Source organism: Rhinolophus hipposideros (assembly GCF_964194185.1).
Source record: "Rhinolophus hipposideros genome assembly, chromosome: 12".
Lineage (NCBI taxonomy): Eukaryota > Metazoa > Chordata > Mammalia > Chiroptera > Rhinolophidae > Rhinolophus > Rhinolophus hipposideros.
Window position 1 is genome coordinate 35,952,706 of NC_138058.1, and position 16,998 is coordinate 35,969,703.

Consider the following 16,998-nt stretch of genomic DNA (forward strand, 5'->3'; position numbering starts at 1 on the left):
GGAGGCAGGGAGGGAGAAAAGGAAACAGAAAATGTAACTAAACTAGGATGTTTTCATTTTTATCCATTTTGTCACTGAAAAGCTTTGTGGCCTTGATTAAGTCACATAATCTCCCTGTCATTTTTCCTGCTTATAAAATGTTTCAGGCTCATCAGAAATGGGATACCCTCGAGAATGGAGACAATTCCCTGCATTATGGGGGAGAAAGTTACAGTAGAAGGGAGGATACTCTAGAAACAGGTTGGTCCTATTGTGAGGTTGGGTCTCCGAGGGTGGGGGAAAGTCAGAGAGGAAAAAAAATTCAGATAACTGTGTTTTCTGAGAGCAAGGAAGACCCCCACTCAGGGAAATACGGAAAGTCTATTGAGAAGATGGCACTGCATGGCCCTTATAGGCAGATGGGCTCATGCACCTCCACACCCCCAGAATCAGACAAGGACCAGGATTCCTCGGTGAAGGAGAGGGACACAGAGGAGGCCGTGGGAAGCGCTGAGAGCCTGCTAGTTAAGCATGGGGGGAGCCTCAGTGGTGAAATGTATGGATTGGTGACTGTGGCAGGACTGACACAGACACATGCCCAGAGGACAGATGCCCACCAAGGGCAGATGTCCCACCTCCTGTAGTCATCTCCATCACCCTGACACTATGAAAGGCTCCAGAAATGAGGAATTTGATGTGAGAAAATTAGTGACTGAAACTTCATTTCTGCTTCCTGCAGAACAGGGCCTTGAAATAGAGAAAAATTTACTTGGTTAGATTTTCCTGTATGCCTGAATTTGTGAGTTGAACTCCCAAACTGCCACATAATAATTTTGATTAATGTCCTTTGTCTTCCACCTCGTTCACCATATGCTTTTTGTGCCTGTCATCACTCACTCCTGTCTGATTCTCTGTCTTCCTCTATCTTCTCCCTGTTTCTTCCTTTTCTTCTCTTTTTCTCCAGTATCTTCCTCCAAAGGTTGCCTATGTACCCCACACTGCCTTCTATCCCACAATATCCACAGCAAGAGACACTGAACCCTGAAATGAAGGCTGGGTCTGGTCTCTGTCTTCGTCATAAACCCTCCAAGTTCTGCTGCCCCAATTGTGTTTTCTGATATTTTATAACCTCTCTATCATTCTCACTTTTTCTCCTAGGGGCTTTTCTGAAGACTCCCTTTTCCTTTCTTTGTTTGTCCTTTGGCATCCTTTATGATTTCACTAATAAAAACATTTCCATTGAGTAAAACCCCTCAAAAAAAAAAAAAAAAAAAAAAAAAAAAAAAAAACCACCTCTGTGCCTGCAAGATAATGGCCAAAATTCCTTGCCTGACTTCCAAGACCTCTCCAAAATGGAAGATTCTATACCATCACTGCCCCTACTAGTCTCTCATAGAAGCTCTTCCCTCCAGATAGACAGGAATCTTTACTAAATTCATACATCTTTTAATCTTATCCAATTCACAATTTTTACATATGCTGTACCACTACCTTAAGTGACCTCTGTCATCCTCTTCATCTGTCCTAATATTATCATCTGCCAAGCGGAAGCCTTTCCTGAACCCCTCCTGTCTACCCTAGCCCACATAATCACTCCCCCTCACTTCAAATCCATATAGCCTTTTTCCTTCTCTTGGACCCTAAGCATTCACTGTCACATAAAGTTATTTATCTTTTTACCATATACATTTTCCCTCCTGAATGAGATTATTAGCTCTTCACCATCAGTAACTTATCTTTTTATTGATATTATTATTAACAATGAAAACAGTGTTATATATGTAGCAGTCTCCTCTTTAAAGATACATTGAATACGTTTATTGAATGAATCAATGGTATCAACTTCATACACGTTTATTAATTGAATAATGAGATATGGAAGGAACAAAGCAAGTATGCATGGAATAAGCGGATGCCTGAAATGAAGCCAACAGACTGCCCAGATGTTCTTACCCAAGGGGAAAGTTCCACAGTTCCAAGTCACAGTTGGATGATATTTACAAGGTTTAATACCATCTTTACTGACTTATCTTGAGTTTTCACTGATAGCAGAAATAAATGTTTTTGTAATGCAGCCTAATTTAAAATTCTTGGCATATTTGAGCATTTTATTCACAATATGACTATAATCATTTGTTTTCTTTTGCTATAATTTAACTCAGAGTTACTATATAGACAGGATTACATTTTTTTTGATGGCCCAGTAAAGTTAAATGTATTTCAGAAGCAAATCTGGGCCAGAGGACATTATTTTATGGATTAAGATATAGAGGTACAGAGAGGTTAAATAATATGTCCCCAAGACACACAGTAATTGGTGAAAGGCCTGGTCTAGAATACAGATCCCTTAAGTCCCCACACCATGTTTCTTTTCTCCATCTCGTTGCCTCTATTAGTGAAAGAATGAGAAGACAATCTGCGTTGTGGGCACCCCCCCTCAAAGTTTTTAAGTGACAAGAAAAATTATAGCATAATCTATATTATTATATGCTATAAGAGAAGCGTAATTTCCATCACCATAAATAAGTCTTGTGGCAGTTTCTCGCAACTCAGGCAACATTGGAATTGGAGTAAACATGGGACCAGGCAAACATAGGACAACCAAGTTGAGTGGAAAGACAGTGCTGAAACTTCAACCATGAAAATGCGGGAGTGTCCATGGTAAAATGAACCCGCCGCACCCCATATTTGCTTTGTCATTTACGACCCCCAGTAGCCATCCAAGAGCTTTGGTTCACTCCATCCAACTCATCTTGACTCATCTGACTTTAAACTTGTCTCAGCTCTGTGCTAACAGGAAGCCCAATGTCCTGGTCCTCCAATGTCACATAGGTACCTATTAGTGGTGGCATGCTGGTGACAGGACTTAATCCACTCACCCAGGTAGCGGGTACAGAAAAAATAAAGCACTTGTCTAGTTAACTAAAAGATTGTATTCCAAGGTCAATTCTGTTGTTAGCCAACTGAGTGTATTTGAGATTATGCAATCAGTCTACACATTTGTATCAAAAGGAAGTTGGAGTAGAAGAATGCTTTACATATAGTGTTCCAAGGAACACTGGAGTCTCCCAGAGGGGCCCTTTGTGGCTTTATCAGTGGAGTTCTCAGGTTAGGTATCCACACACCCCAGCCTGACTTCAACCAGAGCTGTTCTATTTTAATCATCAATATCCTACATAAGGCTTAATCAGAAAAATATTTTTTAAAAATCTGCTTTAAAAGCAATAGTAATAAAAAAAAATTAAAAAAAACAGACACAGTTACCTTGGAAATCCACTGGAGTAGCTAATCGCTAAGGTGCCTGTCAGGTCCTTCAATCTATGAGACATTGGAAGAAGGCTGAGCCTCTTGGTGCCTTTCAAATCATACCAGGTAGGTCTGATCCTACCTGGGATCAGTCTTTTTGTTGAAGGTGCCCCCCACAGAAATTCTGGGACAAGCCCGTCTTCCCTTTGAGGGTCCTCTCAATCCAAAGCAAGCCAGGATTCCAGTTCAAATCAAAAAGTCACAGATAACATAAATTCCTTGCAATTTTTTTTTATTGCTTAAACCCATTGTGTGAAAGCTCTAGGATCTTATGCAGGTCTGATTTTACAAGTTTAATTCCATTCAATTCATTGAACATCAATTATCTGCTATCCATTAGCTTGGTATGTTCTGCTTTTGTGCTGAGATTTGTCATGTTATGGTTGTTGTTTATCTATTTGTTTTTCCATACTTGACTCAAAAACTATAGTCCTACATCTCCATAGAGTAAGAAAACTTAGGGACTGATGTTCTTCTTTCTCTTACTTATTTCCATTGAATTATTCCAACCTCTATTTAGCATGACCTGAACATCCATTACCAAACGAGGTACAAGGATACACAGAAGAAAAGTTTAAGAGATATGGGCCTTGTCTTCAAAGATTTAGAGTGTATTTGAGAGAAAAACCTTTTCCACAACACCAGCAGGTAACAGAGGAACAGGATTAAATTCACTACAACCACCTGCCAAATGTAAACACTAAATTTGCTTGGTAGTGTGGAAAGAGTAAGACTAGGGCAAACTGGAGTTTTCAGAGGTTGGACTTATTGAAGGGCTAAAAGGATTTGGACACAAAGAAAGAATGAGTCCTTAAGGGAAAGGGGGGGAAGTGGAAGACAGGTGCCAAGGGCCAGCTGCTTTGGAATGAAAGCTGGCTATGTCAGAGAGCCTGGACACCCAGTCTCTGCCATCACTTTGGTGGAAGTTGCTGGTCAAGCCACTTACCTGTTCTAGATCTCAACTCATCATCTTTCAGTGGAAATCACCTCTTGGGCTCTTATTTATCTCAAAGACACCTCTCTATTTAAATGTGTTTAGTGCTTGCCACATGCTTAGTGCTCACTACCTGTGAGAGAGCCACAAATTATTATTACCATAATCATCATTTACCACCTGCCTGCCTCACTTGAACCTATTACTCATGCTATCCCTTTCCCAGAAAGAGCCTTTCGCCATCTCCCAGGGTTCATATAACTGCTCTTTGAGAGATGAATTTACTAAATGTTAAATTTTAAATTGAACCACTTCCAAATGCTTGGGGGAACTTAAAAGGGAAATTGGTATTATATTGGGATTCCTCCGTGGATATGCTTATTTTTCAGAAGTTGAGGTTGGTTGAGGGTGGGTCAGTGTCCCTCAAAGGCAGTAAGAGGAAACAGCCTACTGAGTGACTTAGAGAACATAAGAGCCAAGACATCTTCCAAAGGAGGGGGCAGGGGCTTCCCACATGTGAACAATCTTCCACGTTTTCCTATTTGTTCCACAATACCTTTTTCCTAAGCCAGCAATGATAATCTGGGAATAAATTCACATTTTCTAAAGGAGAAATACTGCCAAGCTTGTTAATCTCATGCAGATGTGATGTTACTTTTTACTGTGTTGTAATATGGCTTCTTAAAAAACAAGTGTGTGTGTGTGGGGGGGGTAGCCCACCAAAAAAACAACAACAAATATTCACCAACCCACATGGTCAGTAATTGCTGTTTAATAGTCCTCCTATTACAAACCTAAGAGGCAGCAGTCTGAATTACCAGTAGAGTATTAATAAACAGGAATGAGTTAATAGTGCATAAAGACCTTCTAGTGGAACAGTGGGGGAGTTGAATATTCTTTTCTTCAGTCAGCTGTAAGTAATTACTGCATGGTGTGCTTCTGACTATTACCATAACAGAGCAATTGGACGTGAAGAATGGATAATAGTACGGACATGGAGGTATTTTTAGAATATCAGCAGTGAAGCAGGTAACTGGCCGACTCCAGTAGAAACCTTTAAATAAGTTTAGAAGACTTTTTTTTTCTCCTTATGACATTTAGCCAGGATAGAATTTTAAAAAGATCAATCTAATAAATTATTTAAAATAACTTTACAAAGAGGATGCCTGTGATATGTAAATAAGAAGGCAAGAAGGGAGGAAGGAAAAGTCTGAAAAGCCCAGGCGGACAGGAGGCATCTAGCCCACGTTCCTGTAACTACATAATCACAGGTTCCTTCCTGCTCCTCTGAGAGTACAGCCTGGATGCGAATCTGCTTGACTGGCTCCCACTGGCTGTTCAGGTGAAAGGGAAAATATTCAAATCAGAGCTGTAACTATGATTGCTGGAGTTGTGGGTTTTCTAAAATTGAGTTAGTCATCCTGGGTGATTTAATGATGCATATCATTTATTTAAAAATATTATTACAGAGGCATTGACTGCGCTGTGGCGTCTTCTTCGCGGGACTGTCCATTATACAATGCGGTGGGGGACATCCTGGGCGGTGGCGGGCTGAGATATTGTCTAATGGCACCACATATGTTGTCAGATGAAAACAGCTTGGGACTTTGATTCAGAAAGCAGTAATGTTGCAAATGCATACAAATATCATTTAAGGAATATTTGGGGGAGAAAAATTTTTTTTCAGGGTATCGGTCCTTCTCCTGCCTCTCGGTTGCATGGGCCAATGCTGATTTTTCAATTTGCAGGTTTGTTAAGCATCATGGAATGTTTTGGTTCTCAATCAAGAATATTCTTCCCAAGTGGTTCCAAAGTCCTACGCTTGAAAATAAACGTGTGTCCTCTTTGTCTCCTAGCAGCATGTGTTCCAACGTACAAAAGCACATAGGACAGAGCAAAGCAATGCTTTTGATTGAACCATCCTATAGGTTTTGAACCTGCCACTCTTAGGGGCTGGAACAACGCTCTTCAGGCCAGGCGGCATTCTCACTTGTCTGGGCAGTGCTGACAGCTGTGTCCAGCGGTCGGGGTTAGGAGCTGCGACCCAAGTCCTCCTCCCAGCCGGATTCCTGTCCTAACTTGTGGCACAGGAGCTGCTCAGAGGATGAGCTGCTTCCATGCTAACAATCTCAGAGACCCACCTGAGAAAAAGAGGTGTAGCCTCTGAGACAGGTGGCAATGTTTAACTGATCTCTGCCCACTGCTTTGGAACCCTCATCATTGTGTCTGAGCTCCACCAGCCAGCATATTCTGATTCATCTAGACACAGCTCCCTTGTTGCTAAAAGATACTTCAGTTCTGTATTACAGTTCTGTATTTCACCTGGTTAGATGGTCATTCTCAATAGAAGTCAAGGGCACTCTTGAAGAGGTGTTACTGTGACCCAGGGAGAGCAGCAAATTCTCGACGTCACTGGTTTTCATTTACTTGCTTCAAGTGTTTGAAAGGAGAATAGCTTTATTTTCCTTATGTCTTCTGAAAGTTGAGGACAAAAGAAAGTCTGGCTAATTAAATGCCAATTTTTAACAAAGTTTTTCACATAGGACAAAGGTCAATGGTTATTTCTAGAAAGTGCTCAAGATCTCATGATTTAGGGCATGCCAGGGTTTAGCATCTTTGCATTTCTAATTTAGTGAAATTTAGAGATACTCATAACTGACTTTGTATGTGACCGCACTATTTGTGGTCATGAGGGTGCCCCCATTTAAACTTATTCCACAGAGCCATTAATCATGAACTTCCCAAAGGGCACAGGCTATATCTCTGGGGTTTATACCCAGAGTTTTCTCTCTGTCCAAAGCACCAACACAAAGACTTCCCCAGGAAAAGATATCACCAACAATCAGAGCTGTTGCTATTTCAGATCTAGAAAACCCTCTAGGGATCAAAAGAATAAGAGGTTTTTCCCCAGAGTGAGACTAAGGGGGGCTAGAAGGAGGCCCCAGCGTCTTTATATTTCCATTTAGCTTGAAGGAGCCCAGGGAGAAAGAAATACCTGGAATTGTTAAGAAGCCAAGTAGTTTCAGAGGCCACCATTCCATCTCTTCAGTATTTCAGCCAGTACCTCTCTAGTCAAGAAGTCTTAGTATTTTCTGGTGTTCCAGAAACAACTTAGCTGGCCAACTCCATTATGAACCAGTGGAAAGGTAAATTATTTAGAACTGATTATGCAACTCAATTTGCATAAAACTTTCCAGACTGGTTGAGTTCAGCTACCCTACTCATGGGTTATCAGGACAACAGAACTCACCAAAAATGTTTTGTTTTTTTTTTTCAGCATTTGACCAATAATCATCTGAGATGTCCAGTTATACAATATTGCATATAACAGTAATAATAACAGAGGTCTAAATAATCTGGCCTCTGCCTACTTCAATGATTCCATCTCCTGCCACTCTCCTCATGGTCTTATGTCAGTTCTTCCATCACCCTGAGCATATCCCTATTTCTGGCAGTTTGCACTGTCTGTTCCCTCTACCTGGAAGGCATTCAGCCTCAGTTGAAATGTCATCTCCAAGAAACTATTCTTAGTAGCTTTTCCAGGCATTCTCTAAGTACTACTCTGCTTAATTTTCTTCACAGTATTTATACTAGTTAATATTTTCTTGTTTGCATGTGTGTAAGTTGGACTGTTCTCAATTTTTGACTCCCTCCCTATTATAGTATACACACAATATGACAGATAACCGTGGGTGGAAAACAATCCTTACCCCATCGATGTTAGGCTTAGCCGTGTGACTTGCATCATTTAATTAAATGTTGATAGGTGAAATGAGAACATAATCTTTAAATATGCTGTGAGTCTTGCTTGTGTCCTGGTGCTTCTGTCATTCCCTATGAGAAAATATGTTGTTAAGTAGTCACTCTTTGAAGAAGAATGAAGAGACTCTTAGAATAAAACTGAACCTAATCAGAGATCTAGAACCAAGTCCCCCATGACCTGAAGTAGCGTTATATCAGCCTATCCATGGGACCATTAGCAAGAAAATAAAAGAAAATAAACACTTGTTGTTTGAACCTCTGAAATTTGGGCTTGGGTGTGAGGCTTATCATTCACCATAATTGTGCCAACTGCTAATTAATATAGAAAGTATACCAGAAATGGGCTTCTTCTGTCAAACAACCTAAAATATGTGTCATTTGGTTTGGGATCACATAGTAAATAAAGAGAAAACTGTAAATACTGTAATAAAAAGCTGGAAAAATGACAGCCCATATTATTTAGTAACAAAACATAAAACTATTGACTGTAATAACCTAGAAGGCAAAAAAATGTACTAAGTACACTCATAGCATGGGGCTGAAAAGTGTTTGAGGCAGAATGTTCATAGTATGAGTTAATTGCTATTATCTGCATTTGATAAGTTACTGTAAGAAAGAGATGAGCTTGGCAACGCGTTGACTGGTTTGCAAGCAGGAGTGAGAGGAAATGAGAGAAACTAGTAATTCTGGGAATAGTAAGTTTGAAAAATGAAACCATTTCTCTACCTAAGGGTGTGGCCATTAGGACATTGTCATAAAGTAAAGTCAAAATCAGCAAAGTGGATGTCACATGCTTTGTTAAGACCCCTGAAAAGATTAAGGAGACTGAGAGTACAACTCACAGATGACCGCTACATGCAAAGTATCTACACTTATCTCTAGAAAGAAGCATGTCTCTAAAAGGATTATGGGTAAGGCATTTGGCATGTGGAGTTGACAGGAATCACACATAAAACCCACCAAGTTTTTGAGAGAGTTTAGTGGAAAAATTGCCACCAGCCTAGTTTTAAAAATACTATGTCTGTTTGAGATATATAAAGATCTATGTACCCCCAAAATTTTACAGGCAAGAAGCAGGCTGAGAAATCTGCTCAGCTACTGAGAAGGGCATACTCTCCAATGCTCATCAGAAAAGGCAAAGATGTAAAAGGGAGGAGTTCCAAGAGCACAGCAAAGAGAAAACTGGTGATCAACTTCCAGGTGCAGAAGCAGGGCTAAATCAAAGTATATACCAACCTCTTTATAGGAGAACCTTGCAAACTTTGCTCAGCAGAATTCCAGAATTGCTATCGACAGTTACTTCTGTATTTCTCTCAGTTTTTTCCTTGTTAAGTGAAACTGTTTAATTTGTTTATCCTGTTCCTATTCCAACATTGTATACTAGATGTGTAGGTGTAGATAATGTATCTTTTAGTTCATAGATATCCAGATTACCAGCAGTTCTATCTAGACCTGACATGGATCATGAAATCCTGAATTTTGAACCTGATACCATAATTGGGTGACACTTCGTGTGATTTTTGGAATGCCAATGAATACATCCCATATGCAAAAGATTTCTAAACAATCATGACCAAGAGGGAGACAGTGGTAGATAAATTGAATTCTTATTTTCAAGTCTGAATTCCTTCCCTATTATAAAATTATACATTCACACTTTTTTTCCATATAACTTGCAGTTCTTCCCACTATGAATGACAAATACTTCTTTGATACGTTAATGTTGGGTATGGCATATGAATTGTCTTGGTTAATTACAAGTTAGTAAATGTGTCTAAAGTAGAGTTTTAGACTTGCGGGCATGTTCCAGATCTTTGATTTGCACTCCTTACACTCCTGCCACGAAGAGAACATGCCCCCAGATAACTGCTGGTCCAGGGAGAAACCAAAGAGATAAGGGGAGCATATCTGATCCTCAATGATGGTTTCAAGCCAAGATAAGCTGAACCACGCTAAGATCAGTCACCTTCCAGCTGACCAAAGAATGGTGAATGAGACAAGTAAATTGTTTGGTGTTTCAATGTAGAGATTGAAGGTTGTTTGTTTCATAGCATTATTGTAGGATAAATGTTGACTGATACGGTTTATGTTTGTTTGTACTCTGCCCACATGGGAATGTAAGCTCTATGAAAATGGAATATTTTCTATCTTTATCATCTATGCATATCAGTATACAGAAGCATTCAGGCACATAGTCATTGTACAATAAATATTTTTAAATAAAGAAATGAAAAGTATAATATATAGTAAGAAACTACCAATTTAACACTATCAGAACTCTATTTGGCTATATCATCTACTGGAAACTTAAGGCTATATTCACAGTGGGCAAAAAAGAATGCCATACCTATAGGAAAAGAAGCCATTTGGAATTCTTCATGAGAAAAGTATTAAAGATCTCCTTGAGTGGTATTATGGATGTCTCACATAAAGATAGCTGTAGTGACTAGAATAGCTAATTCGATTGAGAAAAGAGAATTATTATGAGACAATGTCCCAGTTGTCTTTATATCTATAGCTCCAGCAAAAAGTGGGCTTTCAATACATGTTTGCTAAATGAACTGAATTTCAGAGCTCATAGAATCTTTTATACTCCACTTTGCTTTTAGTTATGGAAGATATCTATATGACATCAGCAGATAATGCAGGCATCTGCTTAATTCTTCAGTCTGCTGAAAACTCTTAACTTGGGAGGACACTGGTTGTGCCTTTGGGGTCATCCTTGAAGAAGATGGTACTCTCTTCTTTTTCCACAGATGAAAAAGCAGGACCTCTATAGATATCCTTAGCAGAACTGGTTTTTCAGCCTTTTACATTCTCCAAATCAACCCATTTTATTTTCTTGTTCTTCCTTAGCAATCCTTTTCTTCCACCCAAATATCCCTCCCTTTATTTAAGGTGGTAATTCCACTAACAGGATAGTTTCCGTCTACTGCTACCCAGCTCCTTACGAGGCACTACATACAGTGCTATATCCTTGAATATTACATTTGAAGGTGACACAGTTCTTGCCACCAAGGTCTCTGTTGGAAAAGAAAGACAAATAATCTGATTATGTTGCTTTAAAATAAGTGCTACAATTGTATAGCACATGAGAACACAAAAGCAGGGCATCTAAATGATACTGAGAGACAACAAAGAAGGGAATTTGCATCAGAATATAAAGAAGGGGGATAACGATGTGAGAGAAATTTCCTCAAACATGTTTTTGCTTATGCTTATACTCACTATAAGAAAATAAATACTACGTGTATCCCCGCAAGAAAATTACGTGGATGACCTGATATACTCTCTAGCACTAACGGAAAAGCAGAGAAAAGAGGAGTGTGTAGAGTCCTCAAAGACTCTTTCTGAGAGTTTGGTACACATACGTTACCACAACCTCAAGAAAAGTGATGGAATGGCAAGGAAGCACAAAACAGCAATTGTTCTTGAAAAGAAAAAAGCAGAATCTACTGATTGAAACAGTTTGTCCACTTGTTGAAAGTGCCTTTTTTTTTTTTTTTAAGGTGCTTGGACTCAGTAGAGAGAACTGAAAAAGCAAGGGAAGAAAGTCTAGAATGTAAAAACAAGACCACAGTGTACGTGATAAAGGAGAAAACAGGATGGAATCTGGTTGTCCAGAGCGAGGGTGTGACAGGACAAAGGATCACCAGAGTCTGGAGCACTTTATAAAAAGTCAAAAAAAAAAAAAAAAATCCCTGTGAGGTAATGGATTAGACAAGATAACATGCCCTGAGGCCAACGGTTCAAGAGTTTATGTGGTCGATTTAAAAGTTTTCTGACTTAGGAGTGGGCATTTTTGAAGATAGCGGGAGAATGTTTAGTTAATTACATTTGTGAAGTAAATGCATATCCCCAAAAGTGTTTGTTTTATGTCCGCTTTTTATTTTTTAAATCTCTCATATTTGTCAAAACTAAATTGTGCCAGTGACATGTAAAAGTTAGTCTCTTAATGATATTTATCTTCTCTTCTCTCTTTATCACTCCACTCCAACTGCTCTTCCCTCCACCCTTATCCTGGAGGGCTATGCAGAGTCAGTTTTCTAATAACAAATCTTATTCCACTAGCTCCTGAAAAGAACTTGTTTCTCATGTGTGTATGTCTTTTCTGAAGAAGGCATTACAGTCAGAGAACATAAAATCTCCTGGACAACTTTTCTTTCACGGGACACATTAAAAGGATTTCCGCCACATTTCTTTATTAACTGGGATACAAATCATAGAAAATCATAGATAATTGCCTCCCAACCACAAATTCTAATACACATACTATAAGTAGTTTTATAATTCTTGTGACAGAAACCAAAGACAAATCAAAGAATGGTTTAAATAGACAGGTGTCAAGATTATATCCTCATTTCTTTTACAATTTTTTATAATTATCAACCTATTTAGTAATTGTTATTTACTATAGTCTTCCTTTATATCTTTTTAGCAACAGTGCAAACAAATAAAATGTAACTGAAATAGAGAGGGGGAAATACCTTGAAAAGAATTTGCCTCATTGAAAATAGCTTGTATTTTCACATACATGGTTGTAGTTGATCTTCCAAACAAATCGCATATGATAGGGCAGGGAAGGGAGGTAGCCCATCAGAACAGACCAGAAGATGGTCTTTTAGTCATAAATGTCTTGGTAGAAACCTACTCATTCGCTGTAGGACCTAGGGCCAGTTAGTTAATGTCTCTGAGGCTAAGTTTCCGTCATTTGTAATACAGGTATAATAAACCTACCTCATAGTTTGTTGTGGGGACTAAAAGAGGGAGAATAAAAGCCTTGGTACATAGGACTAAATAAATAAGTCTAGCAATAGCAGTTACAGTAAGTATTGCCAAGGTGTTACCATATTTTTCTCCTCCTGACTCATGAAAATACTGAGCTAAAACAGAGAGAGAGAGAGAGAGAGAGAGAGAGAGAGAGAGAGAGAGAGAGACAGAGAGAGAGAGAGAGAGAGAGAGAGAGAGAGAGGGAGGGAGGGGAGGGGAGGGGAGGGGAGGGGAGGGGAGGGGAGGGGAGGGGAGGGGAGGGGAGGGGAGAGTGTTGATAGATATATCTGTCCAGAAACACACCTAATCACACTGCTGACCATACTGAAGGAAAGCTTTCTCTTTTAGCTTTTAATATGCAGAGGCAACCAGTCCATTAGTCTAGTTACAATCTTTCAAAAACGCAGTGAGTAACAGTCTGAGCGCCAGCAGAGCCCTGAAAAGTCAGACTGGGTTTACATGGTGGCCCACTGCAGTCTTTCCCCCACCTTGCTAGCCAACTATTACCTTAATGATAAAATGAAATGGCTATAAAGTTCAATAATTCTTGCACCTTTAATTAACTGGAAGAAAATCTCTTATCTGCTCAATGTTGAAGATTCTGTTGTTTCACTTTACCTAAATTTCAAAAGTCTATTCTTTTTTTTCTTTTTTTTTGAGGGCACAGCTCACAGTGGCCCATGCGGGGATGGAACCAGAAACCTTGGTGTTATTGGCACCATGCTCTAACCAACTGAGCTAACTGGCCACTCCTAAATTTCAAAAGTCTAATGTTCAAACTCCCTAACATTTGCGAAGAGCAATGATTATTTAAAAAACATAAATAAGAATTTGAGTGGAAATACAAACACTAAATCAACTATATATCAGCTAAAATTGGTTCTCTATATTTTGCTGTTGGTTTTCACCAAAAGTTCTTCTTGATAACAAATATGCACTTAGCAGAATACAAAATCACTGAATCAAATGATTCCCTTGAAAAGTCTTCTAGATTAAAGAAGTGCAGCACTTTTACAGAGTCTCAAGTTCTTTATGAAGAAAAAGTGTGAACCTGGGACAAGACATAGAATACGCATTACAAATTTTACAAAAGTTGCTTGAAACCTCTTTCATTTTTCCTTTGACCTTCCATTAATTTAACAGCAATTGAATTGATTTCTATTACATTAATTATATTAATTCAGGCAGAAACTGGGGAATGGCCACATAAAAAGAATCCAGTACTGCCACCTAGGTAGGAAGAAGAAGATAGAGAATTCTATAAGCTGTTCTTACCTCCAATGTGGCATGGGCAAGACCCAGAAGTATCTTTATGTCCCCCCAAGAGAGGACTCAGAGGGGCTGAGCATGGGGGCCCTGTGCTAGAAGATTTCTCTTCAGCAGACACTCTGGAAGGAGTTTCTAGGATGGGCTGATTATACTGCGTGGCAGAGACTCAAAAGCTTTGGCAAAAGCTGAGATGAGTCAGAGGCCATCTGGGGGTTTTCTGAGAGTATTGACTAACCAATAGGAAAGCAGGTCCCAAGTCAAACGTGCTTATGACACCTGTAAGGCAGAGCCGTCAGGCGGAGAAGAGACCTTACTACAGAGACCTGCAGGGCCAGAGACAGAAAGAACAAGGACCCACACACCCCTTTCCTCTGCTCCCAGGGAGACGGTGCAAGCCCTTCGGTGTGACGTGCCTTAGGGTGGGGAAGGTTGTGCACAAATGTCTGCTCTAATGTGTCACCCTCTCTTGGCAAATCATGTGTCTTGGTGCAGGCCTTGTTGGTCTGGAGGAAGTGAAGTTTTTTGACTTTGATTATCTCAAAAGAGTGGCCATTTTTGTCTTTTTGTAATTCATTCTAAGTGTAAGCCTGTGTTAGCTATAACCCTATCCTTCAGACACTGAGACATCATTTTAAAGAAGAGAAAAGTGGGGCTAGGGGAACAGTCTGAAAGACTAAGCATATCAAGAGACTTAGTTTTTGAAAGAAGAGTCTATAAACCATCGTACTTTGAATAGATTAAATGTTAAAATGAAAGGAAACTTACAAACCAGAAGTGACTGAAATATTGCTAATGGATAATAAGTTGTTTTTACCACTCAGTGAAGTGGAATTACATGGGCCAGATCAGAGTTTTTAGAAATTAAAGGGCAGCACTTATTTTTCTGCATATCTGAGCATAGCATGAAAAAATTTCCAACTCCATTTTTTTTTTTGTGTGTGTGTGTGTGTGTAATAAAAGATTAGAGGATTGTACTCTAAACATAATCATGGGTTTTTTATCTGCATAATAAGATTATGAATGCTTATATTTTTGATTTTTTTACTTTTCACATTCTTCAATTTTGCTGTGATGAGTATGTATTAGCTGTTTAAAATGTATGTATACGTGCTATTTTAAAATATGTTTATATCTTCTAGGTTTTTTGGTCTAAACTCCAACTGTTTTAAAAAAACATGTGAAGTATTTGGTCATATATATATATATATATTTTACACATATACATATATGTATATAATATAATATATATACACATATATATGTATATATATGTACATACGTATATATATATGTATATATACACACATATATTTAACTCATAAATCCTTTGTAACTCTAATGTGGGTCTGTTTTAATCCCTTTATTTCAAAGATTATGTTGTGCCTCCTTTTTTCTCTTTAAGTTTCAAAATGGCCTTTGGCCAAATGCAATAAATTTTGCCCTGACCTGACATAAAGAATAGAGTACGTATCTGAAAGCACTTTGAAAACTTTAAAGGACTTTAAAAACACATGGTGGCATTGGTGATGGGAGCAGGGGGAGGAGGTGGCAAAGGGGAAGAGACATGAGAGAGAAACGAGGTTGTACCTCTGCACACCATAAATTTCAAAGGTTCTTCCTGAGTGAATTTGCAAACAGAAGCAAATGGGAGTCAGTGTCTGGCACTCGTGGATGCTCACAATTTTATAAAGTTAATCCCACACCTGTAGCAACCCCTTTAGGCATACCTTTTCAGGTTGACATTTTCCTGTGCTGTTCACTGCTGTGAAGAGCAAGGACCTCCTTCAAGAGAACTAGAGGTAACTTGGAGCTATTGGTCACCTCCTGCATCTATATTGTTAAGAGCTATCTTAGAAATGAATCCTAATTAGGAAAACTCCTTGAAACCTGGAGGCTCTTTCTAGTTTGGGTGTTTGTTTGTTTGTTTGTTTGTGAGGAAGAACCAAGAGATCCCAGAAAAAGGAGAAATTCTAAGACTGTTCTCCACATTTGGATTGCCTTGGAAATGCTCTCCCCAAATTATAAGTGATATAATTTGTTGTCAAAAGGTCCATCTTCACTTTCCAGGCTCCCCAGCATAAGCCCAGGTCAGAATAAGCATACTTTAATGGTTAAGAACATTGAATATGGACTCAGACAGCCCAGAATCAGATCCCAACTCTACCACTTGTAGAGACCTTGAAGAAATCACTTGACCTCTCTTTGTCTTTAATTCCTCATCGTAAATGGGGATTATAATAGGACGTATTTCACAGGGTTCTTGAGAGATTTAAAATGTATAAATATATGTGAAGTGTGTACAACAGCATCTGGCACTTACCAAGTGCCCCATAAATGCTAATTGTTATTATTAAGAAGAAGGGAATCCTCAAGTGTATCCAGGCCACCACATGCCTCAAAGGTTCACAGTCTGTCCCTCCAAGGAAGTATCCTGAGAGGGTCTGGTAATTGGAGAAAAGAATGCTTCTCATAGCTCCTCATAGTTCAAGTGTGTGTGGGGTAACCTATTTGTACATGAACAGATGTGTACCAAACCTTCTGGATTTGCTTTGGCAGAAGCAGGGCTGGATCTGTATTGAGTTATCCATACTTTCTGGCTCAGTTGGCTCTGGGATGACCCCGTGTTCCTGGGTATGGTTCTGTCACTTACCCATCTGGAATAGGTATCAATGTACTAGTCTTATGCCTTAAAGAAAGGAAGCAAAGGAAATTTCTTAACACAGAATGTTGAGTTCATGGATTTATTGTTTTCTTACAAGCATTTTAAGTACTAATGGCTCTCAAACAGCATTGACCTGAAATCCATTGGACCATATAGCCAACCTAGAAAATGTGAGGAGGCTCAAAGGTGTGCTTTCACCTTTGAGAGTCCTTCTCTTTCCTCCCTTTTTTGACCAAAGGAGAAATTACAATTAGGGAGGAAGGAGCAGAAGAATCAGTGGAGGATATATGCTAATATTTCTCAAAAACAAGAGCAT

The 16,998-nt window shown here is 39.1% G+C and overlaps 1 protein-coding gene across 7 annotated transcripts in view; it reads right to left on the reverse strand.

Annotated features, from left to right (window-relative positions):
* Positions 1 to 16,998, reverse strand: part of LOC308505853 (uncharacterized protein) — a 614,997-nt gene that overhangs the window by 55,808 nt on the left and 542,191 nt on the right. For 4 of the 7 annotated variants that reach the window (XM_081068611.1, XM_081068612.1, XM_081068609.1 and 1 more), the window contains 2 exons: positions 7,930 to 8,053; positions 6,542 to 6,694 (listed from right to left, as the gene is read on the reverse strand). The exons of the other annotated variants lie outside the window; for them this stretch is intronic. The gene's annotated coding sequence lies outside the window, so the exon portion shown is untranslated. The remainder of the gene's footprint in view (positions 1 to 6,541; positions 6,695 to 7,929; positions 8,054 to 16,998) is intronic. 7 annotated transcript variants of the gene reach the window in all.